General features: G+C 41.2%; 1 long non-coding RNA gene across 1 annotated transcript in view; it reads right to left on the reverse strand.

Moving 5' to 3' along the window:
* Nucleotides 1-217: 217 nt before the first annotated feature.
* The window catches only part of LOC134729929 (uncharacterized), a 123,412-nt gene continuing 106,945 nt past the window's right edge, over nucleotides 218-16,684 (reverse strand). The window contains exons 2-3 of the long non-coding RNA XR_010111502.1: nucleotides 973-1,039; nucleotides 218-619 (exon numbers count right to left, since the gene is read on the reverse strand). This is a non-coding gene — a long non-coding RNA (uncharacterized LOC134729929). The remainder of the gene's footprint in view (nucleotides 620-972; nucleotides 1,040-16,684) is intronic.

The following is a 16,684-nucleotide window of genomic DNA, read 5'->3' on the forward strand; positions in this document are numbered from 1 at the left end:
TCATTATTTTAACATCCATTGATGAATCTTATCTGAAACAATTACTACTAAAGTAAAGTGGATAGGTAGATAGATAAGCAAAAGACAGAGAATGATAAAGCAAGTGTGGTAAAATGTTAACATTTTGGAAATCTAAGTGAAAGTTTATGGGAATTCTTTGTACTATTTTTGCAATATTTTATAAGTATGAAATTGTTCCCAGATAATGATTTTTTAAGGATGTTGATTATCACATGAATTGGTAGAAAGGCTATAGAGCCAGACTTGGGGCTACCCAGCTAAAAGCAATGTTCCAATTTTGGTCAAAATTGCCCTGCCAAACAGACCTCTGGGGCCCCTTACCTTCCCCAAACCAGAGATGCTGCCAGTATCCCTCCCCTACCCAGCACAGGGCACCAGGCCAGGCCACCAGCACCATGCTGCCAGAGCAGCTTCCTTGGGGCTCCCACTTACCTACCACCTATGGCACCAAACTGGGTGGATATGTGAGCAATGGGGTCTGTGTCACAGGCTCACCAGGCACAGGGCAGTTGGAAAAGTGACCTTCTGCCATTTTCAGCTTCTCCCACCTGGGCTCATAGGATGGGAAAGTCTTCAACATAAGTAGGAGGGCAGTTTGCTGGGCAGCCAAAGAAAAAAAAATAGAAAAGTCCAGGATACGCCAGAAAATATCTGTGCAATCTAACCTCTCTGAGGCCCTCTCTGTTACTTGGCAATCAGTCCATTTGTTCTCTACGTACCACATTCAGCTCAGTAGTTATATTTCAGATTTTTTTCAGCTTTCTACAAACCCTCCGCCATCTAATCACTGACCTCTGTTACTTGATCATATCCTCATTTCTTTATTTAAAGAGATTGGAGGCTCCCCATGGGAGAGCTCAGACTACTCCTATTGTCATAAGGGCAGACTGATGTGGGTTCAAGTCCTGACCCCATTACTTACTGATTGAGGACATTGAGCAAACTACTTACCTTCTCTGAGCCTCAGCTTCCTCTCCTGTAAAGTGCAGCTAATGATAATCACCTTGCAGGGTGTAGCCTGGAAGTAAAGGAATATATGTGAAGTAAAGCATAATGCCAGGTGCATAGTAGGTACTCGATGCCATTATTTTTCTTCCTTTCTCTTGACCTCTTATAACAGACACTGGTGTGTTGCTCAAATTGGGACTGAAAAACTTCATTCCCAGCTGATGAAAGTGTTTTTGGGGTTGCTAGCCCTCACTGGGAATCTTCCTTGACCAAAGAGAGAGAGTTGACTCACTCAGGGTTATGCCTTTTCCTGGGGCAGCCTCTACCCAGTGACCAGTTGATGCAAATGTATAAAGGTCCAGCTCCCTTATCCCAATTCAGGACAATTCTGAAGGGTCATCACAGCCCCAAAGCTCCCCATGGGGTTGGCTGAGGCCCTTGTCATGACTGCATCACAGCCCAACTCCACACTGTCTACTCTGGATGGCTTCCATTGTCCTTATATGGAACGATCCGGAGAGCACTCCCTCATAAATGTACTGCATGCCAATATCTGTCTGAGTCTGCTTCCTGAGCAACCCATCTGTGACAGCCCTTTTCCCTGTGTTGCCTTCAGGGAAAGCCATCCCTTTCTAGTCTCATACCCCATGGAACCTGATTCCATGTCCTACCATCTGAAAACAATCTCTCCTGCCATCTTGGATGTTACCTTCAATTACAGATATGTGTTAACAGTGTCTTTCTATTTCCCACCCCTAGCCTTGTTGATGGGACCCGCTAAATCTTTCAAGACCCATCTTAGGTGGTGCCTTTTCCAGAAAGCCTTCTTTGGCTTCCCCAGTGGAAAGCATCCACTCCCTCCCCTGATTATTTTGTCCCCCTCTCCTGACCTGGCACCATGTGCAGCCTCCTGAGTTAGTATACAAGTCATTTGCGAGTTTACCTGTATATCCACTCCTTGCCTCCCACTCCTCTGCTCTGTGGCTCAGAGGCCTGACACAACAAGTTGCATTTCCCAGCGACATGTGCCCACCAATTTCTGGTTAGGGCCAGCCAGTAGGAGGCATGGATGAGAGCTTGGTAGGAAGGAAGAGAAGAGAATCCAGGGAATTTCTTCCCCCTCTCTGCTTTGGGGAGAGACATCACTGGCAAGGTCTGTGCCCACCTTGGCTCCACCAGGTAGCCCCAGCTCCTGGGCTCCAGTCACTGCCTCTGCCTGTTGCCTGACCAGCTTTGAGGGGCAATGGTTTCTCTTGTTAATCTCTGGGTTGCCTCATGGTCCCTTGTGTTCAGTTATTCCAAACCTGCTATAACTATTCTCCCATAGCAAACTCCCTCAATTAAACTTGCTGGTTTGGGTTCTGTTTCCCTGATGGTTACAGATGTTATTTCTGTATTTGCCTTGCCCTCTTTCACAAGACTGGGAAGATCTCCTGGGCAGGAACGGAGACAAAGCCTGCAGCCAGTAAAAGCAAAATTGGCTCTTCTCCTTGCTGGTAAGTTCGTGGGTGAATACCCGCATTTGAAAAGCTTCAGATATGTTATTCTTTAAAACAAAGACTCCCACAATTAACTAAGGTTGCCTCCTCTTCCCACTTTCCATAGCAATTTAGAAGAATCCAGGAATCCTTGGCCATTTTGTACAGAAAAAGCCTTCAGCAGCTTAACTAACCTCGACTAGGAACATCCACCCTCTGCAGTGTCTCCTGCTATGAAGGCTTACAAACTTTTTTTTTTTTTTTTTTTTTTTAAATTGAGCAAAGGCCTGCTCTGTCACCCAGGTGTGAGTGATCTTGGCTCACTGCAACCACCACCTCCCGGGCTCAAGCAATCCTCCCGGCCTCAGCCCCTCCCAGTGGCTGTGACTACAGGCATGCGCCACCATGCCAAGCTAATTTTTGTAATTTTTGTAGAGATGAGGTGTCACTACGTTGCCCAGCCTGGTCTCAAACTCCTGGGCTCAAGCAATTTGCCTGCCTGGGCCTCCCAAAGTGCTGAGATTACAGGAATGAGCCATCATGCCAGGCTGGTTTACAAACTTTTAATATTGAAACAAAATATGTTTTACCCAGCTGATGTCTCAAAGAATTATCTCCAGATCTTGCTTGTGGTTTTGAAGATAAATATTAATAGCAAAGCTGTTTGTAAATATCTGAAACAAATGTAAGCCTTTAATTATTTTTTGCATTAAACATTGACAACAATTGATATTCCCCACTCATGAGCTATAAACATTGTATATGTGTACATGGGTATATATTCTGCTTAATAGCAATTATTGTTCCATGATGACTGGGGAAATTGCTCTGAGGTTTAAAAGTGTATTTGCATCTATACCCAAGGGATTGTGGATAGTGATGCCTACTGTCTCATCCACCTTATTTAAAATTTGCAATAGGAAACACAATTCAATCTAGCACATTTCTAAAGCCCAATGGAAAATAGATGGGGCAGCAGAGTCAGAAAATGCAAATCCAATGTTAAACTCCATCCCAAACCCATCTGCCCAGGTTTTATTTCCTTTTCTTCTTCCCCAAGGCCAGCGGTGCTGACTCAGTAGTGCATTAAACACAAATGTGTGAGTTCGGCCCTGACCAGCCATTAATCAATGTGCAGCCACAAAGCAGCATCCAAGGGTTAGCAATCTACTGCAAGGTGCTGAGCGCATGCAGGAAGAAATTAAACCAGGCTTTAGAGGTAGTTAGGGGCATACCCACTTCCTCTCCTTAAAGGACCTAGTTGGTTGAAATAAAAATTTAATGCCAAAACAGAATTATAAATATATGTTATATTTTAAAGGTGTGCATTTAACAAGTTGACTTGTTTAATGGTGGAGAAAGAAAGAAGAAAGGACAGAAGGAAGGAAAGAAGGAAGGAAGGGAGGAAGGGAGGGAGGAAGGAAGGAAGGAAAGAAGCAAGGCATTGATTGTACACTCAGCCTCACTGAAAATAAGAACAAAAAGTTTACACTTGAGACCTCTGGAGATAAGAGGCCTGAACAAAGGGCCTTCTGTCCCTGCTCCTGCCTCTCAGAGGCATTGGGGAAAACAGGGCGAGTTCAAGACCAGCCATCTCCAACCCAGCTTAAAGTGCAGATATGATCCACCAGAGAGCCTCGGACACTTTGGTTAATAGAAGTGGCTTTAACGTGGAGGAGCCTCATGAGGAGAGGAGCTGGCCTTGGCCTCTTCATCCTGATTTTTCACCTTAGATTAAGGGTCCAGTGCTGCTCAGCCTGGAAAGCAGGTACTTTCCCCTCATATGCTGCCTGTCCCTGGGCAAGGGCAGCCTCCTGCTGTCAGCACGGAACTCCTCCTGGGGCCCTTGAAGAAGGCAGGATGCATCTTCAGTTCTCAGGGAGAATGCAGGGCGGAAGGGAAGACTCAGAGATGATTTCTCCTGGGGAGTCTCACACGACAGCAACTCCCTCCTTTTGTCCCCTCCCTATCGCTTGTCTCTTTAATCTCACTTGCAGGAACCACATGATGTGATTCACAGCTCCAGCCCTACCTGGGGAGGGGTGCAAAATGCCCCTGCTAGCGCTCGCTTTCTCTCTCTCCCCCTCTCTTTCTCCAACAGAAGAGACTCCAGAATATTGTCTTTATTAAAGGGAATCATAAGCCCCAAACTGCGGGTCCCCTGCTCCTAATGCCACAAGGTGGGAGGAGCACTTCAAGCATGGAGGTTGGAGGAACCTCGAGCAACAGTAACCTAGCAACAGTGTCTCAGGATTTGAATGTAATTATACCCCAAGCGTGATAAATACTCGGAAGGGCTCCTTATGTGCAGATCATACTAAACAAGTCTTTGAAATTACCCTTATCAAATATTGATAGAAGAAAACTTTTTTGAAAAGAAAAAAAAAACAAAACCCTAAAGTGCATGGACAACCTTTCCCACCAAGTGCCCTGGGCAGTGGGAGAACACCAGCCAGGGAAGTGCAGAAAGCCTCAAAACCTCTTTCGCAGGTGATGTGACAGGTCTGAAAGAGAAACCGGACCTGGAAACCAGAGCTTCCTTGCAGATGCAGTGCAGCGTTGGATACTGAGGTCTGCTGTCTGATCGCAAAGTCAGGAGAACTGACCTGGGATTTGGGCCTCAGTTTTCTCATCTCTAGAGAGAGTGTGTTGAGCAAGATGACCTCTCAGCTCTGCGCTAGCTGTGCCCTGAAGGAGTGGAAGTGAGAGGTATGAAGTAGGCAGTGCAGGCAGGAGCAGTCCAGACAGCAGGAACAACATGGATACAGGATCCAAATCTTTTGCATCCTCAATACCAAGGTTAGTTTGATAGCGTCCAAGACACTGGGGGCTCAGTGTGAGGGCCGAAGCTGAGGTGAATAGTCCCAAGTGCTGAACAGCCTTGCAAGCCTTGATGAAGAGCCTAGGCTTTATTCCGAGTGAAAACAGGAGTCACTTCAGGTGTAGATGCTGTGAAGTATGTATGTGAAGGGCAGTGATGGCACAGTCAGATGTACATGCTGGAATAGGTCTCTAACTACTCCGTGACGATGGCTGCTGGGCCATCCTGCCCAGAGGCTGTTGGCAATAATTGACTTCACAGAAGGTGGAGGATTTAGGGCAATCATCAGGAGCAGCCCTGTGACATGGAGCTGGCCTTGAGGTGTCTTTATTCAGGTGCTTTGTTAAGACTCCTAGGACAAAGCCCAGAGCTGCCACCATCCACCTATGTGCTGCACCAGGTTAATGCAAAAGAAGACCCTGAACACCCAGTGTGATAAGATCCCGGGATCAGTGTAAGGCTGACAAAGACAAGCCTGGAATGAGGAAGTTTGGAGACGGAGAATCTGCTCTGGAGAAAAGAACAGAGGATTTAACAGTAGAAGAGAGGATATCAGGTCTCTGTCTTAACATCAGATTATCAGTGGTACAGAGCTCCGAAGATGGAGACTAAAATCAGAGAATAGGACAAGAGAGAAATGTCTTACCCAGAAACTCAGCCTGTGTCATTATTATTTCGGTGTCCACGCCCAGCCTGACCACTATCCTACTGTGGGATCTATGCCAAGCTCTTTCCTTTTGGGGCAAAGTGCTGACCAGGCTCTCCCATCAGGCTGCTTGCCTGGGCCTGGGTGACACACAGCAAGCCCAGTGCATCCAGATCTGCTTTCCCCTTGCTTCATCCCTGAATGCCCTCACCACAGGGGAGAGCTCTCTGCTCTGGTGTCTCTCTCTGGGACTGCTGCGCATGTGTTTCCTCCTTGTTCGAGGAAATCGTCTTCCCTTAGATGCCACATCTTTAAAGGGCCTCAGATCTCATCTGTGAGCTCTCTTCTCTGGGTTGAGCTCCCTTGATGGCACTGCAGGCACCTCCCAAGAAAGTAAGGATAGGGAAGGCAGGTGGACCCTGCTTGAAGGAAGCACTGTTTACAGAAATCCTCTTGAACAAATGAACAAACTAGCTAAATAAAGGCAGACTGTTTGATTTTCATGAGACTCTTCCTAGAGATTTCTGTAAACCCCCACAGCCCCAGAGCACCACCAATAAGTGCATTTAGAGAGCACTGTATGATGCGCTGAAAGGGCAAAGGGTAGAAAAATATGAATACCAAAATATTAAGGGCCACTTTCTTTTAAAATCAGTGGAAATGGAAGCATGGTTGACCCTAGACACATAATAGATAGTTACCAGGGGACCAGGGAAGGAGGAAAGACACCAGCATTAGGGCAAAACTTTCTAGGGGTCTCCACATGAACAGTTAGCAAGAAGAGGGTTGGAGAAAAGATCTGACTTGTTACTTGAGTTCAGTCTTTTGACTTCTGAAAACATTTCTGTCTTCTGTGTGTTCGTTTTCTGACATGAGAAAGGAATTACTGGGTATATACATTTACTAGATACTGCCAGATTGTTCTCTTAATTCTCCAGGATTAAGTTTCTCCCTTGGGTTTTGATTTGCATTTCTCTGATGGTCAGTGATGATGAGCATTTTTTCATGTGTCTGTTGGCCACATAAATGTCTTCTTTTGAGAAGTGTCTGTTCATATTCTTCGCCCACTTTTTGATGGGCTTCTTTGTTTTTTTCTTGTAAATTTGTTTGAGTTCTTTGTAGATTCTGGATATTAGCCCTTTGTCAGATGAGTAGATTGCAAAAATTTTCTCCCATTCTGTAGGTTGTCTGTTCACTCTGATGGTAGTTTCTTTTGCTGTGCAGAAGCTCTTTAGTTTAATTAGATCCCATTTGTCAATTTTGGCTTTTGTTGCCATTGCTTTTGGTGTTTTAGACATGAAGTCCTTGCTCATGCCTATGTCCTGAATGGTATTGCCTAGGTTTTCTTCAAGGGTTTTTATGGTTTTAGGTCTAACATTTAAGTCTTTAATCCATCTTGAATTAATTTTTGTATAAGGTGTAAGGAAGGGATTGAGTTTCAGCTTTCTACATATCACTAGCCAGTTTTCCCAGCACCATTTATTAAATAGGGAATCCTTTCCCACTTTCTTGTTTTTGTCAGGTTTGTCAAAGACCAGATAGTTGCAGATGTGTGGGATTATTTCTGAGGGCTCTGTTCTGTTCCATTGGTCTATATCTCTGTTTTGGTACCAGTACCATGCTGTTTTGGTTACTGTAGCCTTGTAGTATAGTTTGAAGTCAGGTAGCGTGATGCCTCCAGCCTTGTTCTTTTGGCTTAGGATTGTCTTGGCAATGCGGGCTCTTTTTTGGTTCCATATGAACTTTGAAGTAGTTTTTTCCAATTCGGTGAAGAAAGTCACTGGTAGCTTGATGGGGATGGCATTGAATCTATAAATTACCTTGGGCAGTATGGCCATTTTCATGATATTGATTCTTCCTATCCATAAGCATGGAATCTTCTTCCATTTGTGTCCTCTTTTATTTCCTTGAGCAGTGGTTTGTGGTTCTCCTTGAAGAGGTCCTTCACATCCCTTTTAAGTTGGATTCCTAGGTGTTTTATTCTTTTTGACGCAATTGTGAATGGGAGTTCACTCATGATTTGGTTCTCTGTTTATCTGTTATTGGTGTATACCATCTCACACCAGTTAGAATGGTGATCATTAAAAAGTCAGGGGGGAGGGATAGCATTAGGAGATATACCTAATGTTAAATGACTAATTAATGGGTGCAGCACACCAACATGGCACATGTATACATATGTAACTAACCTGAACGTTGTGCACATGTACCCTAAAACTTAAAATATAATAAAAAAAATAAAAATAAAAAGTCAGGAAACAACAGGTCCTGGAGAGGATGTGGAGAAATAGGAACACTTTTACACTGTTGGTGGGACTGTAAACTAGTTCGACCATTGTGGAAGACAGTGTGGCGATTCCTCAAGGATCTAGAACTAGAAATGCCATTTGACCCAGCCATCTCATTACTGGGTATATACCCAAAGGATTATAAATCATGCTCCTATAAAGACACATGCACGTGTATGTTTATTGTGGCACTATTCACAATAGCAAAGACTGGAACCAACCCAAATGTCCATCAATGATAGAATGGATTAAGAAAATGTGGTACATATACACCATGGAATACTATGCAGCCATAAAAAGGATGGGTTCATGTCCTTTGTAGGGACCTGGATGAAGCTGGAAACCATCATTCTCAGCAAACTATCACAAGGACAGAAAACCAAACACCACATGTTCTCACTCATAGGTGGGAATTGAACAATGAGAACACTTGGACACAGGAAGGGGAACATCACACACCAGGGCCTGTTGTGGGGTGGGGGGAGGGGGGAGGGATAGCATTAGGAGATAAACCTAATGTAAATGACAAGTTAATGAGTGCAGGACACCAATATGGCACATGTATACATATGTAACAAACCTGCACGTTGTGCACATGTACCCTAGAACTTAAAGTATAATAATAATAATAATAATAGTTTCTCTCTTGGGAATTAGCAAATTTCTCTCTGCCATTCTACCAATGCTGAAACCCCTACATTGTGCCAGGAATAAGATGGACACTTACCCAGCTGTATCAGAGAGCTAGCAAGAGACAGACAGCACATGCGAAAAGAGAATGCTTCAAGGACTAGTTATAAAGGTCTGAGCAGGTGTAGGAGAACCACAAGAGACCATGCAAAACCTGGGGCTGGCACCAGCGGAGCCATTACCACCCTATAAATCAGGACAGATAAAGTTTACCAGAGGGAGCTGAGGGAGAGAGGACTGTATAGACTAAGTCACCTTAAGAGGAACAGTGACTTTTGATCACTGGACACAGCCAGCCCTGGGAACCTCACAGAGAGGGAGATGGAAAAACTAGTACCTCAATCCCACTGATTTCCTGCCAGTGCTCCCCATTAATAAAACCCAACCAGAAGCCAGAAACCATAAGAGCCCTATCTGTGCTGTTTGCACAGGTCAGAAGTTAAAGAGGTGACCTCTGCGCTGGCTATGGGATCCCAGAGTGGAACTGGAAACACAGATGCTCACAGAAAGCCCAGGAATATGAACTTTGACATTACAGACCAGTTACTTCCACTATTTTATCTACAAGGAACCCATGAGGTCGGTGTTCCTGTTACCTGTGAAGCATACTTACTATTGCTGAGGTACAGTGCTAAGCACTTAAGAACATTCACTAATTTAATCACAACAGCAAACCCCATGGTGGCATCTGACCAAAGAAGAGTTGGTTAAGTTACAAGCCAGGGTATGCAACCAGGCTACCTGATCCAAAGCAGCATGGTTTATACCAAGCATTATACTTTGAGTTGATATAATCCAGCCCAAGACATGAAATGGAACCTCTTAGGCCATGTAGCCTTTTCTTATAGCTAATTTTTCTTGATTTTAGGTCCAGATGCTCAGGGCAATAATCTTTGTTAAAATTCTAACATATTTTAAACATAAAGAAAAATGGCCAGGCGCAGTGACTCGTGCCTGTAGTTCCAGCACTTTGGGAGGCTGAGGCGGGCAGATCACCAGAGATCAGGAGTTTGAGACCACCCCGGCCAACATGGTGAAACCCCGTCTATACTAAAAATACAAAAATTAGCCAGGTGTGGTGGTGGGGGCCTGTAGTTCCAGCTACTTGGGAGACTGAGGCAAGAGAATCGCTTAAACCCAGGAGGTGGAGGTTGCAGTGAGCCGAGATCGTGCCACTGCACTCCAGCCTGGGCAACAAGAGCGAGACTCCATCTCAACAAAACAAAAACAGAAAAACATAGGTAATAATATGATGAACACCGAATGTCCAGCACCAACTTCATCAAATCTTACTATTTTGAAATATTTGCTTCAGATCTTTTTCAAATGAAAAAAAGCATTACAAATAATCTTAAAGACATGATGGACTCCTCCACAATTCTTTTCCTTTCTCACCTTTCCAGAATTAACCAGCACCATAAATTTGGTGTTTTTCATTCCTATCAGTGTTTTAATACTAAATATTTGTGTACCATAATTACAAATAAGCTAATGTTATTTGCAGCCTTTTAACTTATATATGAATGGCTTTTACTGTATATATTAAATTGCCAGTTGCATTTATCATTCAAAATTATATTTTTGAGACTTACTCATGTTCACACATATAGATTTATCTTACTAATCTATTATAGAGTATTCCATTGTATAATAAAATCACAAATTATTTCTCCATTTTCCTGTTGATTAACTTTAAATTTGTTTCCATTTTTCTTCATTACAAAAATGTTGCTAAGAACATATATACACACACACATAAATGCACATATATGTGTGTATATATATACATATATATACCAGAAAACATATATAATCACATATACCAGAAAACATATATACACATTTATGTATATATACACATGTGTATATATACATACATGGATATGTATGTATATGTGCCTATATATACACATATATATGTATATATGCATATATACATATACGTGTATATATAGGCATATATACACATATACGTATATGTGTGTATAGATATGCGTATATACACACATATACGTATATGTGTGTGTATATATATGCATATATACACATATACGTATATGTGTGTATATACGCATATCTATACACACATATACGTATATGTGTGTATATACGCATATCTATACACACATATACATATATATGTGTATATACGCATATCTATACACATATATACATATATGTGTGTATATATATGTTTTCTGGTACAAGAAAGGAATTACTGAACATACATTTTACTAGCTATTGCCAAATTGTTCTTACCAACAATTTTGATAGTTTTTCTTCACATTTTCATAATATTGGTTTTGTCAGATTTAATATTGTCAATCTGAAGCATGTGAAATGGAATCTCATTAGGGGTTTAATTTGCATATTTCTGATATTTAGTGAGGCTGAGTATCATTCCGTTTATTGACTATTTGAGTATCTTTTCTATAATTTGCCCAATCAAAAGTTTACCAAATTTCCTATTTTTTTCTTATTAAGTTGGCTTTCTCTTTTTTTTTAACTTTTTTTTTTTGAGACAGAGTCTTGCTCTGTCACCCAGGCTGGAGTGCAGTGGAATGATCTCGGCTCACTGTAACCTCCACCTCCCAGGTTCAAGCTATATTCCTGTCTCAGCCTCCCAAGTAGCTGGGATTACAGGCACCTGCCACCAGACCCAGCTAATTCTTTTTGTATTTTTAGTAGAGATGGGGCTTCACCATGTTGGCCAGGCTGGTCTCGAACTCCTGACTTCAACTGATCTACCCTCCCCAGCCTCCCAAAGTGCCGGGATTACAGACATGAGCCACTGTGCCCAGTCTTTTTAAAATTTTTACTTTAAGTTCCAGGATACAAGTGCAGGTTTGTTATATAGGTATATATATAACAGGCATATATATATTATACATATGTATATATTATATATATACAAGCAGGTATATATTATATATATACAAGCAGGTATGTATATATTATATATATACAAGTGCAGGATACATGCAGGTTTGTTATAGGTATACATGTGCCATAGTGGCTTACTGCACCTATCAACCCATCATCTAGGTTTTAAGCCCCACATGCATTAGCTATTTGTCCTAATTCTTTCCCTCTCCTGGCCTCTGACCCCCCAACTGGCCCCAGTATGTGATGTTCTCCTCCCTGTGTCCATGTGTTCTCATTGTTCAACTCCCACGTATGAATGAGAATATGTATTGTTTGGTTTTCTGTTCCTGTGTTACTTTGCTGAGGATAATGCCTTCCAGCTTCATTCATGTCCCTGCAAAGGATATGATCTCATCCCTTTTTATGGCTGGATAGTATTTCTTGGTATATATGTACTGCATTCTCTTTATCCAGTCTGTCATTGACGGGCATTTGGGTTGGTTCCATGTCCTTGCTATTGTAAAGAGTGCTGCAATAACCATACAAAGACTGTGCATGTGTCTTTACAGTAGAATGACTTATATTCCTTTGGGTATATACCCAGTAATGGGATTGCTGGGTCAAATGGTATTTCTGGTTCTAGATCCTCGAGGAAATGCCACACTGTCTTCCACAATTGTTGAACTAACTACATTTCCACCAACAGCGTAAAGGCATTCCTATTTCTTCACAGCCTTGCTAGCATCTATTGTTTCTTGACTTTTTAATAATTGCCATTCCGACTGGCGTGAAATGGTATCTCATTGTGGTTTTGATTTGCATTTCTCTAATGATCAGTGATGTTGAAACTTTTTTCATACGTTTGTTGGCGGCATAAATGGATTAAAGTCTTAAATGAAAAGCCCCAAACCCTGATGGTAGTTTCTTTTGCTGTGCAGAAGCTCTTTAGTTTAATTAGATCCCATTTGTCAATTTTGGCTTTTGTTGCCATTGCTTTTGGTGTTTTAGACATGAAGTCCTTGCCCATGCCTATGTCCTGAACGGTATTGCCTAGGTTTCCTTCTAGTGTTTTTATGGTTTTAGGTCTAACATTTAAGTCTTTAATCCATCTTGAATTAATTTTTGTATAAGGTGTAAGGAAGGGATCCAGTTTCAGCTTTCTACATATGGCTAGCTATAAAGACACATGCACACGTATGTTTATTGCGGCACTATTCACAATAGCAAAGACTTGGAACCAACACAGATGTCCAACAATGATAGACTGGATTAAGAAAATGTGGCACATATACACCATGGAATACTATGCAGCCATAAAAAATGATGAGTTCATGTCCCTTGTAGGGACATGGATGGAGCTGGAAACCATCATTCTCAGCAAACTATCGCAAGGACAAAAAACCAAACACCACATGTTCTCACTCATAGGTGGGAATTGAACAGTGAGAACACATGGACACAGGAAGGGGAACATCACACACTGGGGCCTGCTGTGGGGTTGGGGGAGTGGGGAGGGATGGCATTAGGAGATATACCTAATGTTAAATGACGAGTTAATGGATGAAGCACACCAACATGGCACATGTATACATATGTAACTAACCTGCACGTTGTACACATGTACCCTAAAACTTAAAGTATAATAAAAAAATATAAATAAATAAATAAATACCCCAAACCATAAAACTCTAGAGGAAAACCTAGGCAATACCATTCAGGATATAGGCATAGGCAAATATTTCATGACCAAAATGCTGAAAGCAATTGCAACAAAAGTCAAAATTGACAAATGGGATCTAATTAAATTAAAGAGCTTCTGCACAGCAAAAGAAACTATCATCAGAGTGAACAGGCAACCTACAGAATGGGAGAAAAATTTTGCAATCTACCCATCTGACAAAGGTCTCATATCCAGAAATGACACAGAACTTACACAAATGTACAAGAAAAAAAACAAACAACCCCATCAAAAAGTGAGCAAAGGATATGAACATACACTTCTCAAAAGAGGACATTTAAGGTGATATTCTCTATCTATTTCTGATACTAATTCTTAAACAGCTACACTTTATTACTTTTATCTTCTTCCATTTTGTTGCTTGACTTTCACTATGCTTTGGTGTTTTTCATTGATACATATTTTAATTTTAATTTTAATATGGTAAGATTTAATAATTTTTTGCACTTTCTGTGTCTTGTTGAAAATAATTATTCTCAATATCATAAGGTTAATTTATATATTTCTTCTAAAATGGGTGGCATTTTGCTTTTTTATATTTATGGCATGAATTGAGGAAATAATTTTAGTTTTAAATGGTTATACAATTGTACTATTTACTGAATAAGTTTATTTCAGGGCTAGATATTTTTATTCATTAACTGTCATATAGTTAATAGATGGGAGTTAAAGGATTCCATTTAAAATTAATATGCCAGATAATGAAAGGTTAGGTAAGAAAAAGAGGATTTAGTGTCATACAAAGTATTCATATAAAGGTAACTACTGGAATAAAAATATAAACCTCTATAAATACCAGAAAAAATTGTAAAAGGCCAAAAGAATATACCAAATACAGCAAGATAAACAATGAGTATGACAAAAATATAACATAGTATACACAGTAATCCTAATATAATATTACTGAATTGACAACAAACATAATAGTTCTATCAGTCAATGTGAATGAGTTTAACTTCTCTATTAAAAGAGTTTTCAAGTAGGCTCATAAAGCAAAATTAAGCTCTATAAAAGAGATACACCTAAAACACAGTGATTCAAAAAAGCTAAAAAATAAAGGGATGGACAAATATTTGCCAAACAAATGGAAGTAATACAAAAATAGGAATAGTGGTTGTGCTATCAGCTAAGTAGAATTCAATCCAAAAAGCATTATACAAAACAAAAAGACCACTTCAAAAATGAAAAGCCGCATTCTACAATGAAGACATAACAGTTCTTTATACATACGCATGAAATAACACAACAATTACCTTTATAAAACATAAATGACAAGAGAAATAGATAGAAATACAGTTTTTTTTTTGAGACTAAGTCTCACTCTGTTGCCCAGGCTGGAGTGCAGTGGCATAATCTCTGCTCACTGGGCTTAAAATATTTTCTGGTAAGAGGTTTATATTTTTATTCCAGTAGTTACCTTTATATTAATCTCTGCCTCTCAGGTTCAAGCAATTCTCCTGCCTCAGCCTCCCAAGTAGCTGGGATTACAGGCATGCACCACCATGCCTGGCTAATTTTTGTATTTTTAGTAGAGACAGGGTTTCACCATGTTGGCCAGGCTGGTCTTGAACTCCTGGCCTCTAGTGATCCACGCATCTCAGCTTTCCAAAGTGCTGGGATTACAGGCGTGAGCCACAGCACCTGGCCTACACTTTTAATAGAAGATTTTAATACAGCACTCTTAGTACAAGGTAAGCCAAGTGCACAAAAGGTATAAAAGAATATAAAAGGTCTAGCAGTCTAATTAACAAGCTAACTCTTTAGGGTATATGTCTTAAAAAACACATCCTGATAATGGAGAATACACCTTCTAAAGAGCACATGGAACATTTATAAAAATTAGTCAATAATTCTGTTCCATTTGTTATTTGTCTATTCCTGAAACAAAACCACACTGTGTTGTCAATAAACCTTGACACCTGGTAAGGCAAATCTTTCCATCTTCTTGTTTCTCAAAATTGTCTAGATTCACAGATCCAAAGTAGTCAATGAAGACTGAGCACAAGAAATGAAGAAAGTAACACCAAGGCAAACTAATCAAATCTTATAAAACCAGTGATAAAGAGAACAACCTTAAAAATGGCTGGAGAAAAAAGACAGCACACACACAGAGCAATGATACGAATAACAGCAGATTTCTAGTTTGAAACAATGTAAGCCAGGTGACAACAAAGCAACATCCTAAAAGTATCAAAAGCAAAAATACCTGTCAACCTGGAATTACACACCTAGAAAAAAATACCTTTCAAAACCAAGGCAAAAAAAGACTTTTTCAGACATTCAGAAGCTGAAAAAATCATCACCAGCAGAGCTGCACTATCAGAAATGTTAAAGGAAGTCCCTCGGGAAGAAGGAAATGACAGTAGATGGAAATCTGGATCCACACGAAGGAAGGAAGAGCAGCAAAATGGTAAAGATGTAAAGGCAGTAGGGGGAATGGTAGCCCCCAGAAAGATACGGGCATGTCCTAGTTCCCAGAACCTGGGAATGTTAGCTTATTTGGAAAAAAGGGTCTTTGTGATATAATTAAGTTAAGGATCTTGAGATGACATCATCCTGGATTATCTGGGTGGGCCCTAAATCCAATCACAATTGTCCTTATAAGTGTGAGGCAGGGGAAAGTAAGACAGAAGAGGAACAGAAGCAAACACACAGAGAAGAAGGTGATGCAAAGACAGAGGCAGGGATTGGAGAGCTGTGCTACAGGCCAAGGAGAGCCAAGGAGTGCCGGCAGCCAGCAGGAGCCAGGAGGGAGGCTTGGAGTGCATTCTCCTGGAGCCTCCAGAGAAAGTCTGATCCACCTGACACGTTGATTTCAGGCTCCTGGACCCCAGAACTGTGAGAGAATAAATTTAATTTGCTGTATACCACCAAGTTTGTGAGAATTTGTTATGTCAGCCACAGGAAACTAATACAGTGGGTAACTCTAAAAGACTTTTTTCTTATTTTAAAAATTCTACTGCAGTGTGGGGTGGATCAAGCCTGTAATCCCAACATTTTGGGAGGCCGAGGCAGGCAGATTACATGAGGTCAGCAGTTTGAGATCAGCCTGGCCAACATGGTGAAACCCATCTCTACTAAAAATGCAAAAATTAGCTGGGTGTGGTGTTGGACACCTGTAATCCCAGCTGCTTGGGAGGCTGAGGTGAAAGAATCGCTTGAACCCAAGAGGCAGAGGTTATAGTGAGC

This window comes from Pan paniscus, chromosome 2 (assembly GCF_029289425.2).
Source record: "Pan paniscus chromosome 2, NHGRI_mPanPan1-v2.0_pri, whole genome shotgun sequence".
NCBI classification, from domain to species: domain Eukaryota; kingdom Metazoa; phylum Chordata; class Mammalia; order Primates; family Hominidae; genus Pan; species Pan paniscus.